This window comes from Pholcus phalangioides, unplaced genomic scaffold (genome assembly GCF_987345545.1).
Source record: "Pholcus phalangioides strain wild (caught in Gottingen) unplaced genomic scaffold, Ppha-v1.0 ptg000017l_1, whole genome shotgun sequence".
In the NCBI taxonomy this organism is placed as follows: Eukaryota; Metazoa; Arthropoda; class Arachnida; order Araneae; family Pholcidae; genus Pholcus; species Pholcus phalangioides.
In genome coordinates, this window is record NW_028301610.1 from 62,790,907 (window position 1) to 62,798,108 (window position 7,202).

A 7,202-nucleotide genomic window follows, 5' to 3' on the forward strand; every position below is an offset into this window, starting at 1 on the left:
AACAACTGGCTGTTGCGAAGATGAATTTTTTTGGAAAGAGAAAATTCCCCTCAAAGGCAGTTGATTTTTCTCTCTTTCCAAAACAATAATTCATCTTCAAAAGCCAGTTGTTAAAAACCTTCCTATGGTACCGGAGAGTGAGGTCATCCTTGCATAAGTCGCCATCTGGTGGCAAAGTTAGCAGTTGTGAGCTTGGCCTGAGTAAGGTCCGTTCAGTGTACACGAGCTCTAAGGAAAGATTGCGAGACGTTAGTGGTTTAGGGCAGCGGTTCTTAACCTTTTTTCGCCCATGGCTCCCCTTTCAACCATTTCTCATTCCTGTGGCCCCCTTGCGACCATGATCAATTTTCTACTTCCCCCCCCCCCCCCCCCCACTTCCGTTTTCCCGTTAAAAGACAATTGTTCAATCATTATTTGAAGTATAAATGTGTTTGCATTTTTTTTTAATTTATGAAAATAACGAAAAAGCAAAATAAACACAATACAACACAGTAAAAAAAAAATATAAAAAGTTATTTTCAATCAATGTAAACATTGCACTTGAAGTCATCAAGTTACTGTCCAGGATGAAGTTTGAATTATTTACAAATTAGTTTTTCTTGGGTAAATTTGAATTTGGGTGAATCAAAATTTCAAACTAATCAGAAATAAGAAAAGGAATAATAATGAAAAATAATTCAAATAAGAAAATTATTTGTTTATTGATTATAATTTCGATACGGTGAGATTTACATTCATCGTGGAAATCTGATGTCTCGTTGGATGACAAGCTATCTCCAAGTGGCTGTTTTGGTTCTTAATGTGGCCTCTCTCTCGCAAGTGAACGAAGCAACGTGTGAGTTGGCTTAAACACACCACAATATTTCACATAACAAACACTACTATATGTAATGTATAGGGTGCATAGGTAACAAGACGTATGGTATTTTACTGACAAACGCGTTCACCATACAGGAATACTTTCAATTAGAAAAATTATCCAAATAACGTGTAGTACTTAGATATGCCATTCATGTTGCAAGGGGTTGTATAGTGATTCAAATAAAAATGTTAACTTTTTATACGGACACCGTGTGCTTAAAAGCCCAATTACAGAGTTGTTGCCCCGTCTCTTCTGATGCTAACAAAACCGTTTTATCTGCATTTAACGTTGTTTTTTGGTTGGTTGTCTTCAAAGAAATGTTAATGTCAATCACTGTCATTAAAGTTAATTATATAAATTAATCTCGAAACCTTATAATTATTGATAACACAAGCTTATGACAAGGGCTCTGATTTTTATGACCTAAAGAAGAAACGTAGTAGCTAATAATTCATCAGCAACGACGTTTCATCTTTAGGTAAAATCAGAGCCCTACTTATGAGAAATTGGATGAACACACACACAAAAAAAAATATCATTGTGCTTGTTTTCGTGAAACTCTTAAAATTTTTGATATTTCAAGTGCTAAATTTCATCTTTCAACTACTCAGATCCTTATGCTCGACATTGAAATATCCTGCCAATCAATCAAAAATCAATAAAATCTTTAGGTTAATGTTACTTAAATAGGGGAAAACTTGCGAAAAAATATTCTATGCAATTTGTTTGAAATTAAATTTCTTTGGCCACTCTTTTAATAAATTTCTTCATGGCCCCCTCATCAGCAGCCGTGGCTCTTCTTTTGCGATATTTTTCTCCATGGCCCCCCTGGAATATCCTGGGGCCCCCGGTTGAGACCCACTGGTCTAGGGCGTTCACCTGGAAAGTGAAAGGACGTGGGTTCAATTCCTCGCAAAGGCAGTTGAATTTTCTCCCTTTTCAAAAAAAAAAATCGTCTTCGCAACAGCCAGTTGTTAAAAACCCTGTCTGACTCCTCTTTTCCAAGTTTAATCTATGCTTTTCCTTTATTCAAACGAATCGTTGCAGTTGCTTTGTGATTTTCTTGATGATATTGTGTGTGATGTAAGTCTTCTCTACCCCAATTACAACTAGAGCTTTAACAACAGCAGATGTGAAGATACAGTCAAACGCATTCTCAAAATCAATGAAGGCCATACATACAATGGTAATTCGTATTCCTTGTGACTCTCTATGAGTTCCCTGATTGTTTGAATGTGATCCATATTATACTAAATTCTCTTCGAAATTCTGCTTATTCTTTGGTTGGGCTTCGTCCAATTTGGATTCAAGCCTATATGTCAGCACTTTGGTGAAGATTTTTTAAATCACAGATAAGAGACTGATTGGTCGATAGTTCTTGATATCCTCGTTTTCGCCCTTTTTGCAAAGAAGGATCATCATTGCGTTATTCCAAGGTTATTCTTCAGACACATCCGATTTTGTGAGACACTTTGTGAACAAAGCTGCTAGCGTACTGGCAAATTCTTCTGCTTCTTTAATGATGTCTATTGAAATCCCATCTTCACCTGGGCATTTTCCTTTTTTCATATGTCTTATAGCCCTGTAGACTTCTTCTTTCAGCACAGGTGCTACTTATACAAATTCTGTTCCATTTTCTTTTCTTCCTGCTCCCTTTCCTCTCTTCCGATCCAGTTATTCATGTTTGTATAGAGTATTATAAAATTTCCCAACAATATTAATAACTTTATTTCCATCTTTTGTAATGGTTCCATCTTTCCTTTTTAGTGAAAAAAGTTCCTTTCTCCCAACACACAGTTTTCGTTTTGCTGATTTTAAGCTCCTATTATCTTCCAATGCTTTCTTTACAATATCACAATTAAACTTCCTTACATCTTCTGTAATCCGCTTTCGTACTGTCTTACGAAGTTCTGCATATTCCACTTTTGATTTAGGGTCATTCTTCTTAATATGAAATTCTCTCCGATCTTTCATCAGTTTCTTTGTTTTTTCTGCTATTTTCTTCACCGGTTTGATTTCTCTTTCTCCAGCGACTTCTTTTGCTACTTCATTAAGGGGTTAAAGTTCTGTTCATCGTGGTGACATCTTGTCCATCTTCAGTGGTGTTATATAGCAAATCAAATCGGTTCTTCAGCTCTAACTGAAATTTATATCAATGTTCTTGAAGCTTTGCCATATCGATGACAGTTTTTTTATTTTTGATAAGTTTCGCTCTTTCCGGTCTAGTGTTAAGCATTATTCTACATCTCACCAGTAGATGATCACTTCTTGTATTGAATTTGTTGAGAACACTGCAGTCTTGGATCATATGCTTATTATTAGATATGATGTAGTCGACATCGCTTGTTGTTCTAGTTGGGCTTTTCCGGGTCCACTTTCTTCGGAGTTTCTTCTTAAAGAAAGAATTCATAATGCATAACTGTTCGCTCTCTGCAAAGTCGACGAGTCTCATTTCGTTCACCGTAACCATGACTGAGCTTTCACCATTTTTTCCCCTCCAATTCTAGCATTGAAGTCACCCATTACTATTTTAATATGATGGTTTCCTTTACTATTCATCTCGTCTAATTCTTCATGAAAGTCTTCTACTTCTTCTTCTGAATAGCTTGTTGTTTGTGCATAGACTTGTATAATCTGTATCGGATATCTGCATGATATTGGCATAACCACTTTTGCAACTCTGTCAGATGTACTATCTACTTTTTATGAATGAGAAATCCTACTCCACTGGTTCTTCCACTATCTGTTTGTCTGTTTAAAATACATGTCCACTGGCAAGTTCGATTTCTCCTCTCCTTTTCTTCTTATTTCACAGATGCCTAAGATGTCCCAATTTATTCTTTCCAATTCTTCTTCCAACTCCTGCAAACGATTTTCTGAAGAAAAAGATCGTCCGTTATACGTGGCCAAGGTCATCATCCAACCAGCAGCCTGGGCCAACCCAGTGATTGTTAGCACCCTCTGCCTTCATGTCTTGCTGATTGATGCCGTAACCAGGGACACTCAGACTGCTGCGGACTGAGGGCCTTAGTTTACAGACAGTGACAATTCATATTTCTTTTTAGAGGGTTTTTTGCCATAATCCTCCACGCTGGCCAGTGCGGGTGAGAGGATGCCCATCCGCGTCCGCTCACCACGTGTTAAATATGGCCACTTACGGGCTGCACCACGAGAAGGTGCGGATTGGACTTTAAGCTTCTTCTCCTAGTCGATTTCTTCAAGTCCTCATAATGAAGCAATTGGGGAGGGTCTTCTCCTAGTTACCAAGTAAAGACTATTCAACAGCTCGGATTACACTATAAACATTTTTATAAAAGTTCTTTTATAAAACTTGAAACATGAAACCAATAAGCGTGTCTGTTACTTTTCTAGCGAATGCGCGCAATAGGCTTATTGATTATTTTTTTCAAGTTTTGTAATATTTTTGATCAAACTTTAATTGTGTAATCCCGTTCTTATATAAAGCGTTCTTTCCTTAAAAGCTTTCAAAAATCAGTTTTCCTTGATTTTTTGAGACATGGCATGGTTGTTCGGGGCATAATTGTTTTGCTTGTAAGACACTTTAGACTGAAGTGTTTTTTAAGCAAAAAAGCATCGAAAGAAAAACTTATTTTTTGGGAGCTTTTTTTCAAATAAAAGAACGTTTTGTTATGAGTAGTTGCACTCTAGTGACTTAGAGTGTTCTCACACGGGGATACTCAAATTGAACTCGAGTAGCCTCAACTTGAGAGTGAGTTGCCTTGAACGAGTCGAGTTGCCTGTTGTGCCTCACACGGCGCTACTAAAAAACATCTCAAAGCCCGGGAAAATGAGTAAAAACGACGCAGTGTTTAGTTCACCTGCTTATCTCCCTGTGTATTATGAACCGGGATAGGAAAAAAAATCAATTTTTTTTAGTGATTCTATCAGTGATGAAGAGAGAGAGTTGATATTTTATTATAATCATATAAGAGTAACTATCAGATCCTACACTCTTTATTATTCACGCAAAAAAAGATAAATAGACGAAAATCATTGTACATCCATGACCCCCACATCCTTGAGAAAGGTCCCCTAGGCCACACTCTTCATGGGCCCTTCTGTAGCCTTTTAAAACCGGGAAATTTTTCAAAACATCAATGTTTTTTAAGTATTTCACCCACACGATCGATCGAGCTCGGTCTTAAAGAGATAGTGATTATAATATGAAAAAAAAAAGAGAATAAATGTCCCGGGGCTCTTGTGGGGGGCCATGAGTACATCCATATATTGAAAATAATATTCATCGTACACTATTCGTTATGGCCAACAATGATTCTACGGAATTAGAAAAGAGTGGTCCAATAATTAATATTGGTTACATGTGAGTCCTGATGAGCGACTGGTAATAAGAGATGATTTCTTTTAAAAATGCCTTAAATCCAACGTGTGGTCGTACACCGAACAATCTAGAAAATATGAGGGACTGTATACGGTTGAGCAACAGATGTTGGCGTTTGACTAGCATGCAAGTAACCAAGTGACTCCGTTGCGTAGGATATTTCATCACCAGTTTGCCAATATCCCAGAGGGAGGAGCTCTATAGAAATATACGTGTTGATCCTCTGGATACCGAGTCTCCTATCAGTTACCAGACGTTAGTATCCTCGTGTGAGAAGGCTCTTAGACCACTTTGATTCTCAACCCCCTCATATCTTTCCATTATATATTACACCCAATATTATACACTCATGTCCATAAATTAAGGATAATTCAGAATCACACGGAAATCGAAATCTAAAGTAAAAATTTCACCTGTAGAATTATCACACACATCTGCAAGAATGATATGCAAATTTCAGGAAGCCACCAGATGATGCCGATTGTACGTCGCAATGACGAGAGTGTAAGAGGGGGGTATATAAGGAATGGTGGCAAAGAAGTGAAATTGTTCACAAGAGTTCTGTAAGGCGCTCAGTGCCATAAGCGAATAGTTATGACACAGAGGACGCATGTAGATGATTTTTTACGAGGTAGAATTATCGGCCGCCTGGAATGTGGGCGTACTCAGATGGAAATATCCGAGGAACTTGGAATTTGCCCAAAGTGTCATCTCTAGGTCATCATACATACACCATCGTTTTTGTTTTTTATCTTTTGTTTAATAAATGGGCTTTATGAATAAGTAACGTTTTTTTTGTTTCTGAACCTTTATTTGCCGGAGCTGGCATTATCCTTAATTTATGGACATGAGTGTAATAAGTTTTAAAATCAGTCGTTTGGATAAAAACGAGAAACAAATGTGAGGTATCAAATACTTGTTCCTCGGCCGAAAATCGATACCTACTGTAATGTCTAATTCTTTATATCGTAGATGTCCTCCAATCTCTATGTACAGTACCACATCGTTTTCATTATTGTATCGCTAAAACCTGTTTGTGCAAGTAATCCTTTAGACAGTAAAAGTCCGTTAACAGTTCACTTCCGAAAGAAAGTTGTCGTTATAACGGATTCTCGTTATGAATGAATTTTAGTTTTTCACTGTAGAAAGATATAAATCGAGAAAAAAACAAACTACAGAGGATCCCACTCATAACATTCTCATTTAGGCCGGTATTACACTATAAAAGTTTGATAAAATTCCTTTTATAAAATTTGAAAAATCTAACCAATAAGGTTATTGGTTACATTCTAGAAAATGCAACGGTTGACTTTATTGGCTGCATTTTTCAAGTTTTATAATAGGACTTTTATCAAACTTTTATAGTGTGTAATACCGGCCTTAGAATGTTTTCCCTCTTACAAGGAAACGATGCTAAGCTAAACTCATAATTCGACGAAAATTTTACAGGCGTTAGTAGATGGCTCAAAAGATGGAAGCCACGGCCGTCCTTACCAGACGCGGGGCCCGGTTCGAAAATAATAGTGCGGGGCCAAAGGTGTCTTGATAATTTTGGGGCTCCTAGATCCGATTATATTTATATTGTGGGGAGGGGGGACTCTCCAGAATTAATAAAAATTCAGAATCAATTGAAATTTAGAAAATTGATTGAAATTCGGAATTCTAGAACTGATACAAGTTCAGAATTCTAGAATTGATAAAAATTCAGAATATTCAATTCCAGATTGATGAAAATTCAGAATATTCAATTCCAGATTGATGAAAATTCAGAATATTCAATTCCAGATTGATGAAAATTCAGAATATTCAATTCCAGATTGATGAAAATTCAGAATATTCAATTCCAGATTGATGAAAATTCAGAATATTCAATTCCAGATTGATGAAAATTCAGAATATTCAATTCCAGATTGATGAAAATTCAGAATATTCAATTCCAGATTGATGAAAATTCAGAATTCCTAAATTGATGAAAATTCA